General features: G+C 44.6%; 1 protein-coding gene across 1 annotated transcript in view; it reads right to left on the bottom strand.

Moving 5' to 3' along the window:
* The window catches only part of SPHK1 (sphingosine kinase 1), a 102,372-nt gene that overhangs the window by 45,177 nt on the left and 30,408 nt on the right, over window positions 1-26,787 (bottom strand). The gene's annotated exons all lie outside the window — the stretch shown is intronic.

Raw genomic sequence — 26,787 nt, forward strand, 5'->3', positions numbered from 1 at the left:
GCACCGGCGGCGCAAGGCCTTCATAAATAAGGCCCCAGCTATCTAGTTCTTCTGGGTCCAACATCTGACAGCATCATCCTGCCCTCCGCTTTATGTGCACTGACCAGATTTGTTCCATATCCAGAAGGATAAAGGATTCAGCAATAAACTATCTTTTTGTAGTGCCACTGAACACAGGGTAACAATGTTGTAGGACGATTCAGCTCTCAGTAACACACTGTGCCTGACCTCAGGGAGATGGATGAAATGTTACACACTTTACTCCGCAAGAGCAGCTGTTTTTGTGATACACACAGAGTGAAGGTCGATGTTTGATTATGCAGCTTGTGTTTGTGCTGGCAGACATCCAAACAGTGCATCATAAGATGTGAGAATCAGGGGGCATATTATCAAGGACCGGTGTTAAAATTATCGTCGTTTTATCGCCAGTAAACTGCCAATAAAACGGCGAAAATGGCCTTGATAATACGCCCTTGTTAATTCCCATAGAAGCCCATGTTGATGTGCTAACCTGTCCCTCTTTTGTGTTCTCACAGTTTAAATGACATCAGCTACATACGTAAGCATGCTGATGCACACACTAAGGGGACGATTATGATTGCGGAGCCTCCAAAGACCCACCGCCATATTAGGATGGCTGGTGGGTCTGGAATTCCGTCCGCAGCTTTTCCGCCGCGGTCGCTTTCCGACCGCGGCGGAAAAGCTCTAACATGGCTGGCGGTGTCTATCAGACACCGCCAGCCATATTAGGATGGTGGGAATGACATGCTTTTCTGCTGCGGCTTTTCCGCCGTGGAAAAGCATACGGACTTTCACTTTGGGGGCCCGTTGCGGGTCCCCTGGGTGGAGGGGGGGTGGGGGGTGCACATGGGGGGTACCTATGGTACCCCTGTATTTGCGTGCACAAAGCAGCAGGCACTGCGCGGTGCCTGCCGCTTTGTGCATGCAAATGAGATGCATGCGTTTTTAACATTGCGGCGGGTGCAGCTTGAAGCTCCACCTGCCGCAATGTTAAAGATAGAGAATGTGACCGCCACCCTGGCGGTCACATCCTAATCTGCTCGGAGGGAACGCCGCAGCCCCTGCGGACGTTCCCTCCTCCTCAGGGGTCGCGGATGGACTCAAGTCCGTCCGCGATCATAATCGGCCCCTTAATTAGGAAATTGTTGGGAAGTACTGACAGTTACCTGTTGGTGTTATTCTGATCCTGGTAAATGATTAATAATCTTATGTATATTTTGATACTATACAGTTTGCATATACCCTACAAATGTACAATTTTTAACGAAATGTATGTACTGTGTTTCTCTGAAAATGAATAAACAAAAATATATATATATATTTTTTTTTTAAAAAGAAGCCCATGTTAACACCAGAACATGGGCTTCTATAGGAATTAACAAGGGCATATTATCAAGGCCAATTATCGCCGCTTTAGCGGCAGTTTCCTGCCCCTAAAGCGGCGATAATTTAATTGCCGTTCTTAATAATATGCCCCTTGGTTTGCAGTGCAGCTGTACATGTAAAATAGGATAGACAAAGAAGAAATGCCATAAACCATTTTGAACCTAACCAAAAGAGTAAACTCGTAATTTGTATAACCCTGCCCTCCTAGCACTTGTTTATTCCTAGTGGTGGGGGACAGAAACCTTTAGGACCCTGAGCCGCCCAAGCCCGCCCAGACCCCCTCCCAAACCCCATAAGTCAATGACAGATACCAACTGCTTTGGGAAAACAGCCATGTCTATTACACAAGAACACAAACATGACTTCATAACATTCATATAATGTTCTTAACATTTATAGTAGTACACATCTAATGAAATGAGAAAAAACACATTTTAAATGGTATGCACATAGGGTAGCAAACTTTTACGATCTGACAGCTGAAATCATTGAAGTCACACAATCGTAACGGAGCCTTCAATCCTAACGCTTACAACACTAAGGCCTACTCAACCTTCATCCCAAGGAGAACCACACAGGTGTACTCCAACCGCATCCCTAAAGGAAGGTCCCCAGCCCCCCATACCGGACGGCAACCCCAGGGGTCGCGCCTCCGACACCAGGCTGTCTGCGGGGCTCGTAGAGTGTGACCAGGGATTGGAGCCCCACGCCCTACACCGATGTGTGAACATTCCTCTTTGGGGTTCAGATTGCTGTCTCCATCCTCACTGCAGCCCTTGGAAATGCATTCAAGGATTCCCCTCGCTGTTGTAAAGCGATCTTGGAGGTTCGATTTTATGCTAAATGAAAAAGTGGGGCTATTAAAAATTATGGCCAGTAAAAAAGTATTGGGACCAGTGGGTGCGCTACTCAATTCGCTCCCGCCATCGCTGCCTCTAATGCAAAAGGAGGTGGCCAGGGCAGGCGTGCCCTAAATAAGCTCAGCTATTGGGTGGCAGAAATGGAAGTGATGTGCAAACCGTGCGCCGCTCCCCGATTTAACCCCCCATCTAATAGGTGGAGGCAGCCCCAGCTGACCTGCAAGAACTAACATGCCCCCTTCCCCTCTGGCCAGAGAAACGCAGAGCGAATGGAGATGGTCCGGCCCTCGAGCCCTCGGGCCACCGGATCCTAATGCCGCGCCCCATTGAGGCGTGGCGCTATGTCCCTTTCTGAAAGGACCCTCACCCACCAAGTATAATGGTGGCAAGCATGCCTGATCCTCGGGTCCTCATTCATGGTGCCTAATGCACCAGGGTGGGCTTCAATGGTTCTTATCAGCGGAGCTCTTTGATTGTATTTTTTAAGTTAACTGTATTAAAATTTCCTGCAGGTAACTCAAATTCTCTATGAATTCTCATTCCTTATAAGTACCCATGGCAAGGTTAAAAACACTTTTAGAGGTTTTTTGGAGTGTACACTGCACTTCCACATCCAGATGTCTACATGTTTCAGTCACTATTAAACGCACAAACGAAGGGGTTGATTGTCTTTCTTCAGGACCATGATTATAGATAGATGCCTATGACCTATTTATCACTATTCAAACACTCTTTGTGCAGTATTTGTCACTGTTTTTTTTCAACTGGTCTTCGTTGAAATTACACACAGTATACCGACAGCAGTATGGCACAGCCAACATTAATACAGAAAATGTCAACACAGGAAGCACACATCCCTTACGGGAGAGGATTCTGCATCACCGCTGGCCCAGGGATCCAACACCCTCCCTACTCATATCACTCCTCTCATGTGCTGAACCACCTGCCACACATTATTCAGCACAATTCTGCCAATCAGTCAATAGCATCTCTTCCAACCAAAACTATTTGTAACAGTTACCAAAACAACCTCGAATACTAAGCAGCAGCCTTGGACAAGTATTTTTCATCGTTAGAGTAAATCGCTCATCTTGTCATTCTTTTGCATGCCTTACAAACAACAGTTAAGACATTGCCTCACTGGGAAATCTGCAAAAGAATAAAACGGAGAGAGAGTGAGACTAGACTACATCTGGAAATTAATTTTCTTTCCCTGTATCAAAAGTCTATTTGTGAGGTTCAATGCACTTCTCAGTTAAAAGGTGAGAGTAAGGCACATGTCAACATGCAGAGACCTTGACTGATGCCCATGAACTAATGCCATCAGGCGACATGTAATGCCCCCTTGCTCAAAACAAGAAACATGAAATATACAAAGGCGCAGGACTCATTGGGCCCGATTCACAGAACTAACTTAAGACAAAATCCTAAATTTACTACCATTTTGGTATTCACAGAAGGCACTTACACATTCTGGTATTCACAGAAGTTAGGAGTCCTAACTTTAGGGCTCCTAAATGCCTTCTGTGAATACTGAAAGTCTTAAAGTTAGGATTTTTCTCAGTTTAGGAGTAGTAAAGTTAGAACTCCTAACTTTAGGACTCCTAAATGCTTCTGTGAATACCGAAAGTCTTAAAGTTAGGATTTTTCTCAGTTTAGGAGTAGTAAAGTTAGGAGTCCTAACTTTACTACTCCTAAACTGAGAAAAATCCTAACTTTAAGACTTTTGGGATTCACAGAAGGCATTTAGGAGTCCTAAAGTTAGGAGTCCTAACTGTATAGATCGCCTCCTTCTGGTCGAAGGAATGTCGGCAAAACACTTCAGCTGTCTGGGAAAATAACCCCACCTCCATCTTGTCCACGTTGACAGGCGCGAAATTTCTAAAATGGGACCAACAGGCCTCCATTACTCTGGTTCACTCATACACGCAATGCATGCACCACGCAGGCTACACATGCACATGCATAACATGCAATTAGATGTTATCGCTAGAACCTGGGTTAGTGCTTATATGTGAATATTTACATAGGGTCAAAATCAATAACCAGAATACCAGATATTCGCAGGCAGGCACTCAGGATAGGGAACATGATTGTATAATATGCACTTCACATCAACAACTTCAATGGCCCCATCAAAATCTACTGGAGACATTGAATGCAAATGTTGAGGCATTAAAATTCTTTACAAAATACCAAAACTGCTGCAAAAAGCAACTGCATGAAAATCAGCCTCATGTCCTTGATGGGGTGACAACCTTGCTGCCTGGCCAGAGTAGGGCTCCTTTTTGTGCAGCTTTACTCTGTGTAACACCACTAGAATCCGAGCATGATGAGCTTAAAGCCCCTATTCCAGAGTAACCCTTGAGCAAAGGTGCTAAGCAGACAGTGTGAAGAGATTAGTATTGGGGTGTGCTGGATGCTACACCCTAGCTGCCCTTAAACCATGGGCCCTACACCATAGTCTAAGCAAGAGAAGGGGTGTTTTTAGCCACATGGAAGTAGTTTCTCAATTGCTGTAGCTACCATCCACTACCTACAACTAGAGTCACAGGTTTTTCAAAAACAAATACTGAGATAGACCACAGATAAAGAAGTAGGACTAGATGTTGGCACCATCCATGGACGCAAACAGGCTATTCTGACAGCTTCCATGGACAAAGAAAAAGACTACAATTGTACACCAGCTGATCCATAAAACAAATTAAATATAAGCAAGACAAACAATATAATGCAGAGTAACGACACCTGCCCTACAGATCCTTCAGCCATTCAGAACATCTACGTTCACCTCCAGAGGCTGCCCCGTTAACTAGATGGATTCCAGGACTTAGTCCAGGTTAGTGGGAATGGGCAGCCTCTTCTCCACTGGTAAGCAAACTTCCCTCTGTCACACAACCTATGCATCTCCACCTATCCCTCACTCCTAAGAAGCCAAAAACCCCTATACTGCAGTACTAAGCCATGAAAGTCTACACAGACCGCATCTGCGGTATTCCAGGAAGACTACTTCATACTGATGTCCGGCAGCACACATCACCTCCATGGTCCTTCCCCTAGAGGTATTCCCTCTCTTTAATCCCTCCAATTGCACTGTATACCTACTGCTGCAATCTTGTGCAGTTCCTGGTTTTCCCCGTTTGCAAAGTTTTCAGATTCCTAGCTTAGATTTTCAAAGCTTTACTGCACATTGTAAAACGATTGTCAGTGTATTGTGAGATAATTTCCACTCTAATCAAAACAAGCCAGTATGGGAAATATAAGGAGGGTGGGAGCACACTGCTTCACCCCAGCACTCAAGTTGACCCAATGCATCATGTGAGTCAGTGTGCTCCCACCCTCCTTCAATATGGAAAATGTTATTTTTCATTGGTGATTTCAATTAGCAATGGCAAATGTGTATTTTTCTGCAACTTTACATTTTGCAGAGAAGTTCAAAGCATAATGGAAAATAAATGCAGAATGTGTCCTCTGACAATCCACCATTTGGTACAAAATATTGCAAAAGTCACAATTTCCATGACGCTTATGGGTAACACAATTTGCACAGTCGTGTACTGGTAAAATGCGACGAAGAACTTTGCAAAGGTTGTGAGAAAAGCTCTTTCCATCTTTTCACACAAGAGCCGGACTGGGAAACAAAAAGCAGCTGTGGCAACAATGCTCACCCCAGCCCCACTCCCTTCCCCCCTGTGCTCTATCTCTTTCCTTTCACCCATCCATTCTTTCTCTCTCTCCGTATCTCTTCTCTGCTTTCTCTGATCTCTCCCTCTCTTTGTCTTGATGCTCTCTGTGCTTACTGCGATTAATTACGTGGATCTGGTAAAACTCACAGAGGCACCAGCAGCGGCCCAGGGCTCCTAAAACGGCCTCCAATGGCTTCAGCCCGCTGGGGAAATGCCCGGTGGAATAAAAGGCCTGTCCGGCCGACCAGCCCTGTTTCACACGCCCGTCTACACGACTCACATCACCCTCTATTCACCTCCCGAAAAGAAAGTGTTTTGTTTTCTGTTAGTTGCAGAGTTGGTTCAAGAAAGGATTTCATATGATGTAGATAAAAATGTGAATTGCTGCAATAAAACTACAACAAACAAAGAGGTGGTATGGTACATTACCCTTCCGGTCTACGGACGTGCATCTGCTAAAAGGTCATGTGTAGTCCATAAAGATAATCTACAGTGCCTCTTTATGTTATAGAGGTAGATTTAGAATGTCTGCGAAACAACACACAGACACCAAGAGAAAAAGCAGAGTTTACTAACAGAAAAGAACAAGAACGACCATTGACTCGAGGCCTTACATGTCTCCATCCTGCTTTCCTTTACTTTCTCTGCACTTTTAAGACTTTTTGAATACATTATTTTCCAGGACTTTCCTGAAAACCTATACAGTGCATTCCTCGTCCTCTCCTGGAAGATGTCCCAGTCTTAGCCACCACCGGTTGCAGGAGGGGACAGTGGCCGTCTTTCCTCACTGGGGAAGCGTGAGGCACATTTGGAACTGGGTCCAGCTGCAGCCCTGTGTGCTTTGCCAAACGCATTCGGCCTTGCACCTCGAGAAACTGCTACAGCGCGCGCTCGTCGTCCCGTGGGATGATTTCCATCCCAAAAGGAGAAGAGAAACATTCGGCTGTGTCAAGATAAAGTCTCATGAGTAGAAGCCAGGAGTTGGAACCGGAAAATGTGCTTTAAAATATTGAGGCATGGCGTTCATGACTCCAAAGGGATTCATTTGGGCAAACACGTCGTTATCGCACACAGTAAACTATTGAACAAGAACAAGTCTTTTCTGGGCCTCGCCTCCCTCCCGCTCCTTCAATAACATATTCTCCTGAGGTAGGCCGCCTAGGAATGGCCAGGGGCGAGAAAGGGTCCCCTTTGTAGCTATCGTCGGTGAGGCTGGTGCAGTGGTGCCAGGGGCCAGGGGTGGGAACGGGCCACTGTACTTCAATTATACCCGAATGTTATTGTCCAACCTGTTTGAATTGGCACACGTTTTCCTGGCTCACATTTTGGCCCGTGGCATTGAACTCACTCGTGGCGCAGTGTGTAGCTTAGATACGTGTTTGACAGACTGTCATTTAGAACCCTCACACTGAAGACGTCAGTCAGGATAGTCGAGAATCCGATAACCAGGGTTGTGTGGCCGCTCAAGGGGGCCCTCCGAGTCCTTCCTAAGGACACCCCACCCTCAGAAGGCCTCACGGCGATACTGACTTAAAGAGGGGCTGGACTGGCCGCCGCGTGCACAGGCCTCCCTTCCCTCACCAGCATCTGACGCCCACCCCTGCAAGGGGCATCTCATCGTGCGTGCTCTGAGAACATGAACTGTTGGCGGGAGAAAGTCAATGCGACAAACAACGAGTGAGGGCCCCAGGCCGCTCAGACCGGCGACACTCCGCCCCCCAACACTAATGACTGAAATGAGGACTCCTCAGCGCCCTCTGATCGCTTTAACGAGCACTGCCCGCCCTCGCGCACAGGCCCTGTCACCAGAACCATCATCCGATCGCCCAGAGAGACGGGGGAGGCTCAAGGACAGGATCTGCGCGAGGCTCGAGAGCGCGGCCACCTTCTGGTAGTTTTTCCCCCGGCAAGAGCGGCCTATAGCTGCCAAGGTTTCAGATTCCTTTTGTGTGACATTTTCATAATTTCAGTGTAATTATGAGTGGCATTCAACGACTACGAGTTACATTTTCTCACGAGCAAAATAAAGCAGTGAAGACGACGTAAACATATACATATCAGAGGAATACATACGATTTCGTTCACAATCCTATTTAGTATCACAAACGCGCATTTGCAGACTATTAAAACAGCACCGAATGGTAAGCGTTTTTTCTCTTGGTAAGGTGGCAGCCCTACTGGAAGATGGGCGCTGCTCTGAGCTTGTAATTGTGCACCTGTGCCAGCCCAGATACACTGTACATTGTGCGAGGCAGGGCCGGTCCTAGAATATGTGGGGACCCGGGCAGAATAGGAACATGTGAGGCCCCTAAGCAGATTGGATAAGGGCCGGCTAAGGAAAGTTTACATTTTTTTAAATAATTTAAATTAAAAAAAAAAAATGTGACCCGCGATTCATGCTGGCCGCGACTGGGTTTTGTCAATGGCTGTTAGATGTATAAGATAAATGTGTAACAACATTAACACACATGCTGGAAATAGCTAGCACACTTGAGGAATGTAAGAATAAGTAAAGCATGTGAAATATAAACAGGAACAAAACCACTGCCATGGATTACCCCAACATCAGGGCCACTGGAATTATGCGGCAGGAGAGGGCTAAATTATGTGGCAGGGTGAGTAAATTATGTGGCAAGAAAAGGCAAATTATGCGCCATAATCTGGCATATTTTGAAATTGTATTACTTCATTTTTTTGTCATTTTTGGTCTCGCCTACGCAGAGCACAAGAGCTGCTTAGGAGGGGGCCTTTTGGAATCGATCACCACTTTTGCCTAAACATGTGCACGTTTTGCATTGCATTGTATTGCAATGCGTGCACGTTTGGCGTTTCCTTTGCAGGAGCGAGCAGTGGCGCCATCTGTTTGTAATCATTTCGCCTGCCGCTGCTCGCTCCCGCAAGGTAAACAGCCGCCCGCTCCTTCCTTACCCATTAAAGGCCTTGCATGGGGCCGACTTTAGCTCTGCACATCCATTAAGGAGGTTTATGAGTGCTCCTTGCTAGATCTCTGCTGCCCTCATCAGGCAGCCTGCTGCAACTGCTTAGTGTCTATTCCACGCTGTACTCTGGATGGCTAGGGAACAAAGGGGCATTTTCTTCTTATGTGCTTCGTGTTTCGGCATCGGTTCTGCAGCCCTGTGTGTATCTAGACAGCAAAGGGTACCCCAGGTCGCAGCTCAGAAGAAGGGTATTGCCAGAAAGTGTTGCAAAAGTTTTTATAAAGAGAAATTTCTGCCCTCAAGATGTTTTAGGTTCTCCCTGCTGCGACAAATAAGTGACCTGCGATACACAGAAATACAGTGATTTGCCTAGGATCACACAACGTGGTCGAATTGGGAGGCAGAGATAAGATTTGTTTGCATAATTCTATGGCCGTTTTGCAAAACTATTCTTTCCGAAGGAAATGTGGTTTGCTGATATATCGTATGACTTATTTTAAGTGACTGCAGCTCTCTTAAAGAAGTCTCACTAGATCCTGGCAGGAAACTGGGTTGAACAGAAAATATCTCTCGGCCAGGAATTTCTGAACGGAGCAGTCTCCTGCTGATAACTCCTGAACAATGCGTGAGGTGCGCAAATACATAATTCGATATTTTGAACAAATTATGTGAATTTCGCATTACATAGGATTTGAGAATTTCGTATTTTTTGTGGAATTAAGACTTGCAATCAACCCTTTACAATCAAAGGACCCATCTCCTGCATCTAGCGCATGTAGTTCGGTGGATTTAGCTCTCCCTCTGACGGTCAGAGGTAGAGTCTGACCCCTTATTCTTTCCGTCTGTATCTACACCTTGCTGTAGTATTACATTTTACCGGTGTTGGACAGACTGCATGAGAGGACTTGACGGACTGTTCAGGATTTACAATTTGCACCCTCTGCTTCACCACTCAGGTGACACAAAGTGGCACCTTCTGAGTGCCAGGAGGCTTCTACTAAAATTCACTTTCAGGATTCTGTATGGTAAACAGTTAACTTTTTAGAAAAAATAGAAGGCGCACCGGGTTACGTGCAAGAATTTTAACCACACAAGTTAGACGCTGAACAATAAGTCAGGTACTAATAAATGTTTGCATGATCTATATTTTGTTTAATTTTAATCATTGTATCAAAAAAGTTTTGTTCACATTTTTATATCTTTTTTTTATTACATGTTTTTTGCCTTTGCAAAGTGCATCATATTGCATATGACCATATACAAATATTTGTAAATTACAATCACAGATAAATCACATAAAATTGATCAGTCATTTCTTAGAATACAGAACCAATTCCTATCCATTGATACAGGGGCAGGGCACCCTTCACAGAAAGGCCACTTCAATAAACTGTCTAATTGTAGTCATTAACGTGCAGATGCAGCCATTAGGCCCACAGAAACAGGCCTGCAGGGGAGATTGTTCAAACCAAGAAAAACGATGAACTCTTAGGGGGCCCCCTGGGCCTCAATAGTCTGGAGTCTGTAAAGGTGCGAGGCCCCACGGCTGCGAGCAAGCACGGGGCCCTGGGCAGCTGCCCATGCCTAGCGCCGACCCTGGTGCGAGGTGAGGGCAAGCTTACTCAAAAGTTGACACATTCCAGTGTCAACAACCTAATTAATAAATCACTATGGGTCTACACAAAAGTGAAACGTCTAGGGTGAAGAGTTTTTGGGGCTCAAGAGCAAAGTCAGCACGCACCAAAAAGCATCATGTGCTGCACCAGCACTGCTGTGCCACTCCACGAGCACACAGTATTTGATGCAGCAGCCAGGGGCGGCACCTCCGATTGAGCGGAGGAGTGTCTCCCCACTGAAATGCCCCCGGAGAAAAATATAAAATGGTAATTAAGTTAATTCATTACCATTTAATTTTTTCGTCACCCCAGCCTGAAAGAAGAGTCAGGACAGGGGTGGGGCTGCTGCTGACTGGCAGCAGCAGAGAGAGCAGGGAACTTTCAGTTTAAAGTGCGCATGTCTTTTTTGGCCCGCCGTCTTTCGACAGCAAACAACACATGCGTACTATAAACCTCTCTAACCCAGCTGTCTTACGACAGCTAGGTTAGAGAAAGCCAAAGCCTCCAGAGCGCTGTTGAGCATTGTGTGAGGTCACTCCCATCAACACTGGTGAGGAAAGGTGCACTGAGCCTAATGCAAGCAAGGAAGGATGGGAAAACAGCCTTAATTGGGGTTTAGTTGGCCCCTGACACCCCTGGGCCCTAGTGTCACTGCACCTGCAGCACCAATGATAGCGTCTCCTCAGCCCACTCCGCTAGATCATTATATTTTGCATTTATTTATTTGAGTTCTATCTAGCTCTGGCTAGATCCGGAGGTATCAGAGCGCTTTGCATGAGGTTCCACATTGTTACAAAGATACATCAGTTACAAGCATTAAAGAGCATAGAAGACAAGATGAAAGGATCGTAGAAGGGTGAGATAAACGGGTGGGTAAATGGCTCAAGTTTGGGCCTAATGCCCAAAGCAGAATGGCTTTCCCTTTGTGTTAAAGAAATGGCTACCCACCCCTGTTTATTGCTAGTAAAACAGCTATAAATGGGGTGCAGTAGTACCTCACACCATTATCCCAGTGCCACTGCACCTGCTGCACTAATGATAGTGATGGCCCTTTGAAAAATAAGCCTGCATAGCTAGCCACCTTCCTGAGGGCATCTCTCTGAGGAAGCTGTCACTGCCCATTTGTGAATGAAAAAAAGAACCCTCAAAGAGCTCAGGTAGGCCATCTCTTCCATGCTATCTATGATCGCTACTTTCTACTTCCTCCTGGGTCATTACTCTGAGGCCCCTGGACTCAGACATTGGGGCTCTGCCTCTGAATACCACCCTGCTGGAGTCCTCCCTGCAACCCCGCCCCCTTCACCTGAAATGGCATATGCATGTAAACAGAGGTCAAAGCGGGAAGGGTGATGGGGGAACAGATGTACCCAAACTTTTTAATTTCACACAAACAGTTCACACGCTTTAAAAAAAAAAAAACAATCATTCCTGAGCGGTTAATGGAGACCTTGAGGTGCCTGTGGGTGAAAATGAAAGACGGGGGATCTAAAGTGTAGCTGACAGAGAGACAGAGAGCCAGATGAGAAACTGGCTTTCTCACCAGGTTTCCTGCTACCTAAAAGAAATGTAAATGTGTGCAATGGCAAATCACCAAATGTGAAGGCTGGTTGAGAGCAAGTATAGGCTTTAAATTATGGGGTCACTTGAAGCTTTGTGTTGACAAAGAAATCACTCTTAGTGAAAGGTAATGCAATCGGGTTGAGTTTTAGAAAGCATCCTTTTAACAGACTTTAAAAAAGGTTCCACAAAGTTCCTATTACTCGAATGTAATCTTTTGAAAGCACTTGCTTTGTCTTAAATACTAAATCATATTAACAGCCTATCTTACACAGTTTCCGAAATAATTTTACGACAATGGCTTACATATTCACAGGATTTTCTGCTTAAGGCTAGGACCTCATGGCACTATAAAACATAAGTCACTATTCCACACTCCTCCAACCTAGATTAAATTCTTTGAGACTCTGTTCTCACAAAGGCACAGGCCTGGCTCCAGGATTCGGGATCAGGGAGGGCCATGAAAAGACATAGATGGGCTATGTAAAAGATTGGGGTTGCCCTGCATCTCCTAGGTGTCTGAGAGCTGGGCCTGGATTTGTAGGATAGTCTTGTAAGGGTGATGGAGCACATAATCTACCTACTGTCCAGGTTGTGCCTACTAGTTTTACTCTTCATTTCTGGAGGTTTGTACATATGTGCTTTATGTCTACTGCTTTCTCCACCTCACTCACGATTACTCTCCGCCTCGCGCTTCACGCTCTCTTTCACTGCTCTCCTGCCCACCTCACCCTCTGCTTCCTCCCAGCTCACCCTCTTCTCTTTACGTCTCACCCTCCTCTTTCTCTGCCTCACCCTCTTTCTCTCCACCTCACCCTTCTTTCTCCATGCAGTGGCCTCTTTTCTCTGCCTCACCATCTCTTTCCACCTCACCCTTCTCTGTCCACCTCATCTCCCTCTCTTTCTCCATCTTGCCATCCTTTCACTGTGCATCAACGTCCTCTCTCCCCTCACCCTTCTCTCCCCACCTCACCCTTCTCTCGACACCTCACCCATCTCAGAGTGGATTTTGAGCGAAACAAAAAGGAAATGTACCGCTCATGCGAGTGTTTAAGATCTGAACTGTTGCCCCCAAATTGTGACTGGCATGTTCATGCCTGTTTCAAGTTCTCTTCCTCTTTCACACTAGTCTCTTTCAGCCCCACCAGCCTCTCTTTATTTCTCCACCACTCTCCCTGCCTGCAACTTTTGTTCTACCAACCTCATCCAGGCTATTCACCCGAATTCCCTGATCCCTTCCAAACCACTGTTCATTTTAACATCACCCTTCTCTCTGACCACCTTCCTTTCCCATGAATACTCATCCCTAAACAGCTTCATCCTTTCCCCCTCCCCATCTCATCTCCCTCTCCTCACCTCTCATCATCCCCCTCAGCACATGCATACCCATTTCTCTTGTATACATCCAATGCATTTCGGGGCTATTGTTTGCCCCTTCATCAGGGAAAGGACACTATAATCAAAAAGCAAAATGAACAACCTGTCAGTTATGTGATGTTTGTGGTGGAGTCTATACAGTGAATTAAAAAGGGGAGGGAGTGGGTGGGGGGGGAGTTCTTTTGAATGGTGGGGCTGGGTGCTAATTTGTGTGATCACCTTAAGAAACCCGTAAACCCGTGGGAAATCAAAGATTATCAACCATTTCTTACGTGCTGTGGTTTTCCGGTTTTACGTGGCTCTGTGGATAAAAAGGTAAAGTAAAAGTGTTACCGCGATGCAGCGTATGGGACGGGAGCTTAACTAGAGAAGCTAATACCCTAATGGTAAAGTAGCCGGTGAACTAACCTGGATGGTAATGGCGAAGTTAGTTCGTGTTCTGTTCGTGAACGCCGGTCAGGACGATAGCGTCTATGGCCGCGTTTGGTCAAATTCAAAAGGTTGCGATCACGTGGTCTATAGACAGTGAGGATAGACTCGCGTAGTGCTTCGCGGAGGTACGGGCGAGATTTTGGAAGAGTCTTCTTTCAAAGGTGAAAGAAAAGTATGTGTGAGTGGTTCCTATGGAAGTGAGACAGGAGAAAAATATCGGAACAGGGAATATGCATGGGGATGTGACCCCAGGGCATCCGAGGTAATGGAAATAGGATAAAGTTTATGAGTAATATGAAATATTAACACTGCTAATCTAAACGTATGATGTTCGATAGGAGGTGATGGTGAAAGTTGATATATCCGATAAACATAAATAATGTATCCAATAAACACAAATAATATGTCACAGTGAATTCACACAGGAATTACTAGGTTGATCCAAGAACAACCTTACAGGTAACAAAAGAGTTCAATTCTATCATTTAAGCCGAATGGCTTCTGTGTAGAAAGTCTCTGAATCCAGGTATTTTCTCGTTGAAGTAGAAATTTGGTATTGTCTCTACCTTCAATTTTCGGAATCATTTCCAATATGATAAACTTCATTTGGGAGATGTTATGTTTTTCTTCCTGAAAATGTGCGGCTATTGAAGATTTAGTATTTTTAAGTCGAATGTTAGATTTATGTTCAGTGAGTCTTGTCTTGATTTTGCGTTCTGTCTTGCCAATGTACAGTTTGCCGCATGGGCCTTTTAAGGCGTAGATCACGTTGCTGGAATCGCATGTAGCATTGACCTTGAGTTTTATCTTATGGCCTTTCATGGGATGATTAATTATGTTTCCTCTGATGATGCTATTGCAGTTTGCACAGTTCAAACATGGTTTGGTACCAGTGTATTGGAGGGTAGTTATGGGTTTGTGATGAACCAGTTCTCCTAGGTTATGTGCTCTGGTGAAAGCGAATAGTGGAGGTTCCATGAATATCTGGTTAAAGTCAGATTCCAAGTTCAATAGTGACCAGTGTTGATATATGATCCGTTTAAATGTTGTACTTGCTGTAGAGTATTTCGAAACTACCACTATGCGGATCTTGTTCGAAATCTTGTGTTTGGATTCTTCAATGATATTGTCTGGGTATCCTCTATTATGAAATTTGGTGGCAACTTCCTCAATTCGTTGTTTGGATTTAATAGAATCTGACGTAATTCTTTTGACCCATGCCATTTGGGAAAATGGAGGGTATTTTTTCAGATTGGGTTCATGGAAACTCGTATAGTGGAGCATGTTATTTCTGTCTGTTGGTTTTGTGAATAAATCAGTTTCGAATCCCTGTTGGTTGGTAGAAACGTTAACATCAAGAAAGTTCACACATTTTCCGATATTTCCCAGGTTAATTGAATACGTTCATCAATTTGGTTAAATTCCACAAGAAGTTTTTGTAGTTTTTCCTTGGTGTCTTTCCAGACGATAAAAATATCGTCGATGTAGCGTGTTAGGAGTAACAAATTATCTGTCCATTCCTTTTTGGTGAAGATGTGAGTCTCCTCATATTGTTGCATAAAGATGTTGGCGTGTACAGGCGCCGCCGAATTGCCCATGGCCATTCCACGAGTTGTTGGTACCATGTATCTTGGTATTTGAAATAACTCTGATATAATGTAAGGAGCATAAGCTCCATCAAGAACGTTTGAAATGGTGCATCCAGGTCAGAATTAAGTGAGGCTTGTTCAATTGCTTCTATACCTAAGGAGTGAGGTACAGAGGTGTAGAGTGAGCATACATCCGCGGTACATAAAATCAATTGGTCTTCTGCATCAATCTTTAGATTATCTAATTTGGAAATGAAATGGGTGGTGTCTTTCGTGTATGTTCTCATAGATTGCACTGATGGTTGGAGGTATTTGTCCAGGAGTGGACCAATTGGTTCATGAAGATTCCCACATGTGGAAACTATGGGTCTCATGGGAGGTTCCATGAGGTTTTTGTGAATTTTGGGTACCATTCTCAGAGTGGGACTCTTTGGATTGGCTTTAGTGAGAAAGTTCTTGGTTCTGTCGTTGATTACTCCTGCTTCCTGTGCTTTCTCTAAAATGTTCATAAGAGTTTTCATGAATTCGGTTGTGGGGTTATTATCCAGTTTCATATAGGTGGTAGTGTCTGTTATGTGTTCCATGACTTTAGACTCATACATACTTCTGTTCATGATAACTAGGGCTCCCCCCTTGTCAGCTTTAGTACATCTGATCTGGTCGTTTGATGATATATTTTTCAAGGTATGCAAATCTTTTTGAGTGATGTTTTTGGTTTTTTTGTTGCCATGTTTGATGCTGAGCAGATCTTGTTTGAATCTATTCTCAAATAAATCAAGCGTTTGTGACTGACTGGTGGTTGGAATGTACTATGTGGTCTTAATCCGGGTAGTTGGTCCACTTCATCTTTGGGTTGTTGGGGTAGCACGTTGTCAAAAAAGTGGCGCAGCCTGAGTTTTCGCATGAGTTTAAAGAAACTTACTTCCAATTCCAAATTGTTTGTAGTGGTAGTTGGTACAAAGGATGTACCCTTTTGTAAAAGTTGTGTTTCGTGATTAGTGAGCTTGTAATCACTAATATTGATAACTAGTTTTTCTATGTTTGAGTCTTCTTTCCTTTCTTGTCCTTGATGGTTCCCGTTACACTCCTCGTAGTAGGTGGTTCTTTCTCTTTTTCTTTTTCTTTTGTTTTGTCCTCTCCGGGGTCTCCTTTTTGTGCTTGGCCCTGTTCTAAAAAAGGACTCGATTCTGCTTGTAGGCTAGTGGTGGGTTGTTGTGCCTGAGTAGTATCCCTATTTGTGGGTGTGGGTTGAGTTCTCCGAGTTCTTTGGGTACTGTCACTGTCCGATGACGAGGTTTCTGTTTGGGAGGTATAAGGTCTATTCCTTCTTTTCTGAGAATAGATTTCGGCCCATGTATAGACCTCTCCAAGTCTGTAGTCGAGAGTGTCCCTCTTATATTTGCGAATCTTACTTTCATTAATATCGCTTGTATGTTTATCCATTTGGGTTTGTATGTCATCAAGTATAATCTTTAATTCCTCCTCAGAAAGCATCTTGGATAATTCTGTTGATACTTCAGAAATTTCCATGGTTAACTCTTCTAATATTCCAGATAACTCTTCGATGATTAAAAGAATTAAGTCCAGAGAGCATTTGTTAAGAATTTCATACCACCTTTCTTGGAATTGTTTTGAATTTTTGCAGAGTGATGGTTTTAAGGCAATTCTTAGGCCCCTCGGTATTCGTTGATTGCGATGGTACTTCACAAGCGTACTTGCATGTAGTTGTTGATTGATTCGTCTCTTGCTTAAATATATTAGTTGTCTTCTATGTTGCTCTTTGGAGCGGGTAGTAGTTTCCTGTGCGTTTTCATCCCTGATAAGTGCGTATATGCGATCTGCTTCATCTGGTTTAAATGCAAAGGTGGAGGCTCTGGCCTCAGTACTTTTGGAAATTACCTCGTAGTTGCTCATATTGGTTTGGTTGCGTGCTATCTATCCTGTGGTGGACACAAAGTAGTAAAACAACGATTTTGGTAGGGCAGATGCACAGCTGGTTTTGAAAAAGTTTTGTCAATTTTAGGTGCTACACAAGTAACGTCAAGTGTCCCACGACGTTCATTACTATATTATTTGTGTTTTTTATTTGTGTTTATTGGATACATTATTTATGTTTATCGGATATATCAACTTTCACCATCACCTCCTATCGAACATCATACGTTTAGATTAGCAGTGTTAATATTTCATATTACTCATACACTTTATCCTATTTCCATTACCCCGGATGTCCTGGGGTCACATCCCCACGCATATTCCCTGTTGCGATATTTTTCTCCTGTCTCACTTCCATAGGAGCCACTCACACATACTTTTCTTTCACCTTTGAAAGAATACTCTTCCAAAATCTCGCCCCGTACCTCCGCGAACCACTACGCGAGTCTATCCTCACTGTCTATAGACCACGTGATCGCAACCTTTTAAATTTGACCAAACGCGGCCATAGATGCTATCGTCCTGACCGGCGTTCACGAACAGAACAGGAACGAACTTCGCCATTACCATCCAGGTTAGTTCACTGGTTACTTTACCATTAGGGTATTAGCTTCTCGAGTTAAGCTCCCGTCCCATACGCTGCATCGCGGTAACATTTTTACTTTTCCCTTTTATCCACAGAGCCACGTAAAACCGGAAAACCACAGCATGTAAGAAATGGTTGATAATCTTTGATTTCCCACGGGTTTACGGGTTTCTTAAGGTGATCACACAAATTAGCACCCAGCCCCACCATTCAAAACAACTCCCCCCCCCCTCCCTCCCCTTTTTAATTCACTGTATAGACTCCACCACAAACATCACATAACTGACAGGTTGTTCATTTTGCTTTTGGATTATAGTGTCCTTTCACTGATGAAGGGGCAAACAATAGCCCCGAAATACATTGGATGTATACAAAGGATTGTGTTATATGTTGAAAAAGAACCAAAAAAACGAATATCACATATATGATATGGAATCAATTTATGAACTACTTTGTTGAATAAAAAAGTATCAAATCATCGTAAAAGAAGTGTGAATCCTCTGTTCCAGTAGAGGAATTACAGTGTGCATACAAGGATGGGACCAGTGGTTCACTGACCTCACAATTTCAATACATAGTAATGAACGTCGTGGGACACTTGACGTTACTTGTGTAGCACCTAAAATTGACAAAACTTTTTCAAAACCAGCTGTGCATCTGCCCTACCAAAATCATTGCTTCTCTACTTTATGACATTCCCAGCCCTCCTACTCTTCTCTAGTCATCGTTCTTCTTTTTCCTTCTCCTCACTCCTTTATTCTTACTGACCTATCTCTTTCCTTGCCAGTTTGTCTTACTCTTTCTTGCCCTCATCTTTTCTATCCTAGCTCTCTCCTTTAACCCCTCTCCATCTTTCACCTCTGAGCTCCTTCTTTTCTTCTTCTCATGATTCTAGTATGTCTGATCATGTTCCCAAGCCTTTAGCACCACAGTTGTGAAAGGTGTGGCCCTGTGTGTTTCAAGACTTCCAATGAAAAGGCACGCCTCGCCCTCAGCAGCCAATTACTCGACTGCTAATATCATTACGTGGTGTGCGTTATGCACTCTCCTTTTCAAATAGCCCCAAAATATCACAATTGTTTGAAACTCAAATACGTGGGCTTATCTAGCTGAGGAACAACAAGCAGTTCAGAACAGTAATATTGATGTCAGGACATACATCTCTTTTAGAGCGCTTGCTGTCCCACTCTGTGTCAGAAATGAAAAGGAGAGCAGCAAGATTTGCATTTGTGAAGCCACGACCAGTAGGAACATTTCAGAAGCAAGTGCATTAGCCCTCCATATTATCGTTTCAGTTTAGGACCTGTTACAGGAGTGCTGCAATCTATTTATAGCTACTCATATAACCAAAACAGACAATTTTGGGGGATATAATGTTTGGGAGACAATAAAATCACAGCCACTAGAGGTGTCTGCGCCTTAAACTGACTCGAAATCTTTTGTAAAATTGTACGTACATTTTCAATTGCTTTTTTTGGGATGGTAAAATCCTATCAGATTCTTTCTGCTATGTGGCGTCTCCTAAATACTGTGTGATGGGTGCTGGGTTGGGCTCTTTTGATGTAGTGGGAGCGTCGCAGGTACCCTGCTGTCCCCTCACACATTACAACAGGCACCATTCCGACTGACTTCACACCTGTGCCAGGCAATTCGAGCAGCCCAGGGCATTGGCGTTATGCACGAAAAATCAGCTGGGAAAACGATGCTTCAGGCCCAGGCGACTCATTAAGAAAAAAAGCAAAAGTTTTATAACTGTAAATGGGCCTTGGGTGGGCCATAGGGCCACATTGGGAGGTCTTGGCCCTCCCTCTAGAACCGGGCCTGCAAAGAGACATCTGTAGTGATCACATTAAACAACTGCGGTTTCATAAGGTAAAAGATCTCCCAATGATTAGTTTAATTTGCATTTATTTCTAATTGAAGGTGTGTGCAGTATTTTATATTGCCTGAAGGTGAAAAAACTAGAAGTACTTGTAGAATGTTTTGTGCTTTTTTGCCAGGTCTTTAACCCACCCTCCACAGCGCTCAGGATCACAGTTGCCAGACTTATTCATGCACTCCAACTGGTACCTGTAAATAAAGACAGCTTGGAAACCAGGGCACGAGTCCTAAAAAAAGAAGTGCGGGGACGCTGTCACCGGAAGTGACGTCACGACAGGAAGTGACGTCAGGAAAGGTGGCTTGCACCATCGGACTTATTGCGACCCAGAAACTTGTGACAAGTTTCACACCATGTCTCCCAAAACGTATTCAAGTTCAATGCATTTTGATGTTAGCCTGTGGTTAAACGATCGAGGACCCTGGTCACTTTGACGTGTTGGGGGTTCTAACAACTGTTGTCTGTGATTGTGCTGGCAGAGCTTTGCAAGTGCAGGAGAGGAGAGAGGGGAGTTGGATGACCCCTGCAGGAGGTGATGCAGTAACGACGTTCAAACTGCACTGTCTTAATGCAGTGGGGGATGTAAAAAGTGTTTGCGGTAGAGGAAACGATCTCGCCCCAGAGAAGCCAAAGAGTGAAGTCCAGCTGTTTGGCAGGGGGGACGGCGTCTACCCGGTTAAATAAGTTGGGGGACGTCATCCACCTGTGTGGTACCCCGACTCGAGCCCTGCTGGAAAAGCAACAAATAAAGGCGCCCTTACTGGCCGTCTCCATTTACAAGTACTTACTGAGGCCTTTGCACCCCCTGGGAACACAGCCACAGCCCCTGAGGAGGACGGGGACACAGTTTGCAGGCCTCTGATATAAACGGAGATAAAGAAAGGGTGGAAGGGCATCAGAATGAGAGCGAGGGCAGGAAAAAGACAGAGTGGATGTGTGTAGGCAGGGCCACCTAAATTAGGTGGCTCTGCTGCATTTTCACATAATTGTAGATTTACCACATAATCGACCATTACTGCATAATTTGCAAATTAAAAAAATGCTTCTAACGCAAACAGATAAAAGGTTACTAAAAAAAAGCACCAGATGTGGTCCATGCAGCCGTAGATACTTTGCAAACGTTAACTGGTCATCTTTCAGTTGCTGATTGTTGCTGTGAACGTGTGAAATTGGTACTAACGGGGTTAACTTTGTCCATACATTATTAAGTGTTGTTAAAATGACAAAATAACAAAATACTGCTGCAAGTTCTATCGTATAATTTGCTTTTTCTTGCTGCATAAGTTTGCCAATCCTGCCATATAATTTGGTAATTGACTACCACATAACTCAGAAACCACTAAGTAGAATTATAAGCATAGGTATATCGATATGTGTGCAGCAGGGGCAGTAGCACCAGTGCCCAGAGGAGTGAGGGGCCCAATAGCCGAATTCTTGGTATCTTCTAATGAGGACCCAGGGGTCAAGGGGCCCATTTACCATGTTTGCATTAGGACCCATATCACAATTGCTACACCACTGCTTCTTAGGGTATTTAAACCATTGATTATTATATTAAATGCGAAACTACAAGTCCGAGAACAAAACATGTTGTTGGAAAGCATTGTCAGGAGTGACTGAATGTGCCAGGCATGAATAGGGTCACTTGTCGGCTGTTTGTGTGCTCCCTGACTGATCTCCGCAGCTAAGCTGGGGTTCTTATCAGCCACACACACCACAAAGTACGGCCACGCCCTCACGGGCAGGAGGCTCCCTCTGTGAGAGGGAGAATGTTAGTGAATGGGAAAGCCTGGGGGTGGGGAGCTGGGTCGAGAGAAGACAATACAGCAACAGTGACCCCCACGCGGGGAAAAGAAGCAGGGAGGTGGCTGCCTGCGTCTCTGTGCTTGGGGTGGATAACTTTCAAGCCCTGTCCGCTCCCCCCCTCCCCCCCTCCAGAGAATAGTCCACCTCTGCCAGGCTGCATCGCATGTGGCAAATACTCTTGTGTAGGGCAGGGTAGTTCAGGAAGGGACACATTAACCTGCGTTTGGCTTGCACTGCCAGATGTGATGTGACACCATAAGTACATTTGGGGCATATGTATGTAATTTTCGTTTTGCGATTCCCAAATAGCGATTTTTAAGGAATCGCTATTTGAGAATTGCAAAATGGAATGTAGGTGAAAAAAAAATCGCAATTTTTGGGCGAATTGCTAAAATTCCTTAATTGTGATTAGCAAATTGTGAATCGCAATTACGGAATGAGTGTCAAAATCGCAATTTGAGAATCGCAATTCCAAGGGTGCCAGGGTGTCCAAAGGACACCTGTTGCACCCCTGGAATGTGCATGTAAGTACATGTGGCGCACATACATGTCCTAAGGGCATGTCTGTGCGCCACATGGCACTTTCTATTTTTTTTTAAATGCATTTAAGCAGGAAATCGCAAAATACTATCTACTTGGAGTAGGTGGTATTTTGCGATTCCTTAAGCCAAAATCGCAATTTGCGAGGCACCCCTACATAGCATTTAAGGAATCACAACATTGCGATTCCTTAAATGCTTGAGCAAAATAAGGAATCGCAATTTTTGTGATTCCTTATTTTGCTAAGTTGCCCATACATACCAAAACGCCGATTGTGATTCGCAAACGCCGGAATTCTGCTAATTCTGGCGTTTGCGAATCGCAAACGGCTTCCTACATATGCCCCTTCATTCCTACATAAAAATACAGACCTTTAGCGAGGCAATGTAGCTCCCACGTGAAAGACCCTGGTTTTTAAACCCTCAATACATCATTTCATGAATTTGAAGTTTGTTTTTCTACTTTTGGACTTGAAAATGATAGCACGCGGTGTGTTGCTGACGAAAAAGCCAGAATTAATTAAAGCAGTCACACAGACGATGTAGGTGAAAATTGCGAATGCAGAAGTGAGAATAGCAGTACGTTAGAAACTTTGAAGGCATAAAATCCAGGGAATAAAACATGGATTTTTCCTTGGATTTGAGGAAGTATGAACCATCACATTTGAAATTCCCAAAACTGAAAAGTGCATAATTTATTATTATGTTATGCAGAAACGTTTCAAAAACAAACGATCTAATGGGTTGGTCTTTGTGGTCACAAAGCCTCTGCCGGAGGCAGGCAGTAATTAATCATTTGCTAAGATTGGTAACTTACACCTTGATTATGCATGCTGGATAACTTGGTAGGATCAGACACCAGTTGCATGGACCTCTCGAGGCTTCCCTTTTGCCCGCAGCAGAGCAGGCACACTCTGGATGCTGGAGGAGGAGGGGTGGGGGGGGGGGGGGGGTAGGGCTGCAGGCCCATGCAGTTCCCTATACCAGTATTTCCTAGTTTTCACCAGGAGTCCTACCCATGGCCGGCTTTAGCGCTGGTGGCACCTGGTGCGACAATCATTTTTGGCGCCACCACACCCCATGGCTGCCCCGCCCTGAGGTCAGCACCCCCTCCACAAGTCAGCGCCCAGTGCGGCCCCACCGGTCGGCTGACCTAAAGCCGGCACTGGTTCTACTCTGCTTGCTCCTGCACATTCATGATACACACAGGGCCAGACTGGCATGTAGGGCAACAGGCAATGCTCGCTTGGCTGCTCTGGTAAGTCAGTGTGTGGGCCAGTTTTTGTTGGCTGTTTGTGGCCTGTTTTATGGTCAGGTGGGCCGGTTTTTACTGTTGTTTCCCTGATAATGAGCCAACATTTCCTGCAGCAATCTCAAATGTATATAGTCTTCCATACCTTACAAAACACTTACACAGCGAGTCTTAACAAGTTAAAACCTGGTCCAAATAAACATGGTCTACTTTTTTACCTTTCTAAATTCACTAATGGGGCCACTTTTACTTTTGTGCCCGGGCTCGTTTTCTGTACCAGTCCGTCCGTCCGTGTGTACAGAGTGGTCATGCCTCTGTGATTACTTTTTAACCAAGCTATCACCTCTCGTGCTTGGAGCACTAGATCACCCTTGCTTTTACACGCCCACGTGTCAGACGTTCACGGGTCACCTTTGTCAGGATTAAAAGCCTCACATGCACTGACTTTATCTTTGTTCTTAGTACAGAATGACAGACCCTGTAGGAAAACACTTAAAACGTTCCTTTTTATGCTGATCAATTTCCTGCTTCTTCTTTCCACCCTCCATTCTTCCAGTTTATCCTGCATTCCTCAGCATCAAGATGCCATTCTAAGGTGGATGTAGGCAGAAGAATAAAAAAAATGCACTTACTTAGGTACCGTCGGCTGCCGCCTCTCCTCTTTCTTCTTCTTTTCTGACTCCTGGCAGCAGGAAGCACTCGGGTTCCCAGAATCCCTTAGCCAATCACAACGCTGCTGTCACAAGCATGACAGCAACATCATGATTGGTCTGAGCACCCTATTTCGGTGCTCAGACAGGGACTGGGAGTCTGTACATGTTCGCCACCCAGGCTGTACAGTACAGCTGGGTGGAAAACATGCTAAGTGTGCATAACTGTATGACCAGCCCAAGACAGACGGCCAAACCGTCATGCGCACTTAGGAGTGCCCACCACTCCTCCCTGTATTCTCTGGCCAGCCCAGCCCAGCATGAAACAAACCAACTGAGCCACAGCAGCAAGGAAAAATAAAATAAGAATAACGTTGTATTAATATAATGTTATTGTTCCTTTTTGAACTGTCCGGAGAGCAGTGGGGTGACTCTACTCTGCCTTATCTGAGAAGCTGCCGCTGGCGGATGGGAGAGAGAGCGCTAAAAAAAAAGATATATATCTTTAACAAGCCACACTAGGGAGGTACTGAGGAGGAGGGATGGATGGAGCCGACATGTCATTACCTGCATGAATAAGCTTCTTCCTGGTAGTTGTTGAGTCGTTCCAGCCATGGAGTCCGCGCCAGCCTATGGTTGGGGTGTCAACATACAGCAATAAGATCAGGAGAACTGTGGGGTTAAAAGAGTCCTTTGGGACTGCTGACAACCCCACCTAGACTCCATAACAATAAGGATAATCAACAACCATCTAGAACCCCAAGTGCAATAAAACCTCGCTGTTAATTAAAACGTAATCCGTCAGGTGCAGGTCATTAGAATAAAGGAACATATGTGCAAACTGAGATGCTATATTTCTTTCACATTCACTTTCATGCATAAGTGCTACTAAAATGTAATTGCAACATGACTGGAGCACACCATCGCAATTCAACATTCATGAGTGCATAGCATAAGGAGGCAAAGCTTTAGATAAACGTGGGTGAAACCCTTAGCTGGGAGGCAGTGGATGGCTCCACATGCTGTTGAGATATCGTCCAACTTTGTCAGGCACCGAGTGGTGTTCTTTCTGCATTATGTACCAAATGAAGACATAATTGTACAACAAAAAGAAAAACGTATTTAGTTAGAATGAAATAGTGGCTTAGGCATCAGGCACCAATGGGAAATAAAAGTATTAACCACAGATTCAGCCAGTAACCACCGACTAGGCCCAACATTTTGGGTATTCCACCTAAACATAATTTCAAATATATTGTGCTACCATAATATTGTGTGCTAATATGGGGCCCCAAAATAATAATACTATATAGGTAAGTATAAGTTTACTTCACTTAACTCCAATATAGCACTGTGACGATATATATATATCCTCTTGTGATCTGATTTAATATACTGTAATGTTGCTCCATGTATATTAAGAATCTAAGCTACATACTCGGTGCACAAAGACAACTGCCTTGCCTCTTGATCTGTTGAGTCCTAGAGCGAAGGAATACCATTAACTCGTCTCGGTTCTACTTCCTAATTTATTGGCTTATTTGCATTTCCAACTGCAAATGCCAAGAGCGCCTTACACTTCTCTCAGAAGCCGCCCCACCCCATGTTCATCTCCTCCACTAATCGCACAGTTTGCCCCCCTCGCAGGGTAGGACATGGCGGCCGGAAACCCTTCCCATCTATGTTCCTTTATCTCCTGTGACCTGCCGTCCAGCAAGAGACGTAATGCTTTTCACACTCCTGCCTTTCCGAAAGACGTGTCTAACAACAAAATGCTTTTTAATGATTTCTGTACCCGCTTGCACGATCAATTAAAGACTCTAGGCGCTTCAAGGAAGCAGGGTGAGCATACGCCCACCTTGAAGGGAACATAAGACAGACGCCTGGAAGCATAAAAACGATGTAATAGGTTAGTGATACTCCGGCCCGGGGGCCGCATGTGGCCCTCCCGACCTTCACATTCAGCCCCCAGCTGGACGACCGCACGGGCCAGCTGAGAGAACTTACACTCATAAAGATGTTAATTAAACTGTAAAGCGTTTATTTGCACTAACTGAAATAAAAGAAGCAAAAAAAATGTCCTTCACCGTATAACATTTGTAACACATTCATTTTTTAGACATCTTTCAACAAACATGTAAAAATAAAGGGGCATATTACCAAGCAATAGCGATAATTATCGCTATTGCTTGGTTAGAGACAAAAATTTACCGCTGAGCTGCGGCGATTTTTATCGCAGATAATATCGCAAATGCGATAAAAATTGGCCGCAATGCATGAATATCGCTGAAAAGTCAGCGATATTCATGCATTACCGAGCTAATGCTCTTAGCCATGTTATCCACATCCCGTTGGATAACATGGCTAAGAACTGCTCAGCGGTACAAAAGGGGGTGGTGATGGACGGAGCATCTGAATCAATCAAACACTCACACCCAGTCAAGAGATCTGGGTTTAATCCATCACTGTTCTTTAGCCCACTCTGCCACCCCAGTTCAGACATGGCTATATGCAAATCAGTCTGACCCTGTGCCTCATGGGAACAGTCCAGCCCGAACTGCCAAGCCATGTCTTCCCTGGACCGGAAACAAGCTTCCGAGGACCGGTTTCTGGCATTCCAGCCGTCTTCAGCCCGGCTTGCTTGAATCCAGTGGCAAAGTGAGCAAGGGACTCACGT

This window comes from Lissotriton vulgaris, chromosome 7, assembly GCF_964263255.1.
Source record: "Lissotriton vulgaris chromosome 7, aLisVul1.2, whole genome shotgun sequence".
NCBI lineage: Eukaryota > Metazoa > Chordata > Amphibia > Caudata > Salamandridae > Lissotriton > Lissotriton vulgaris.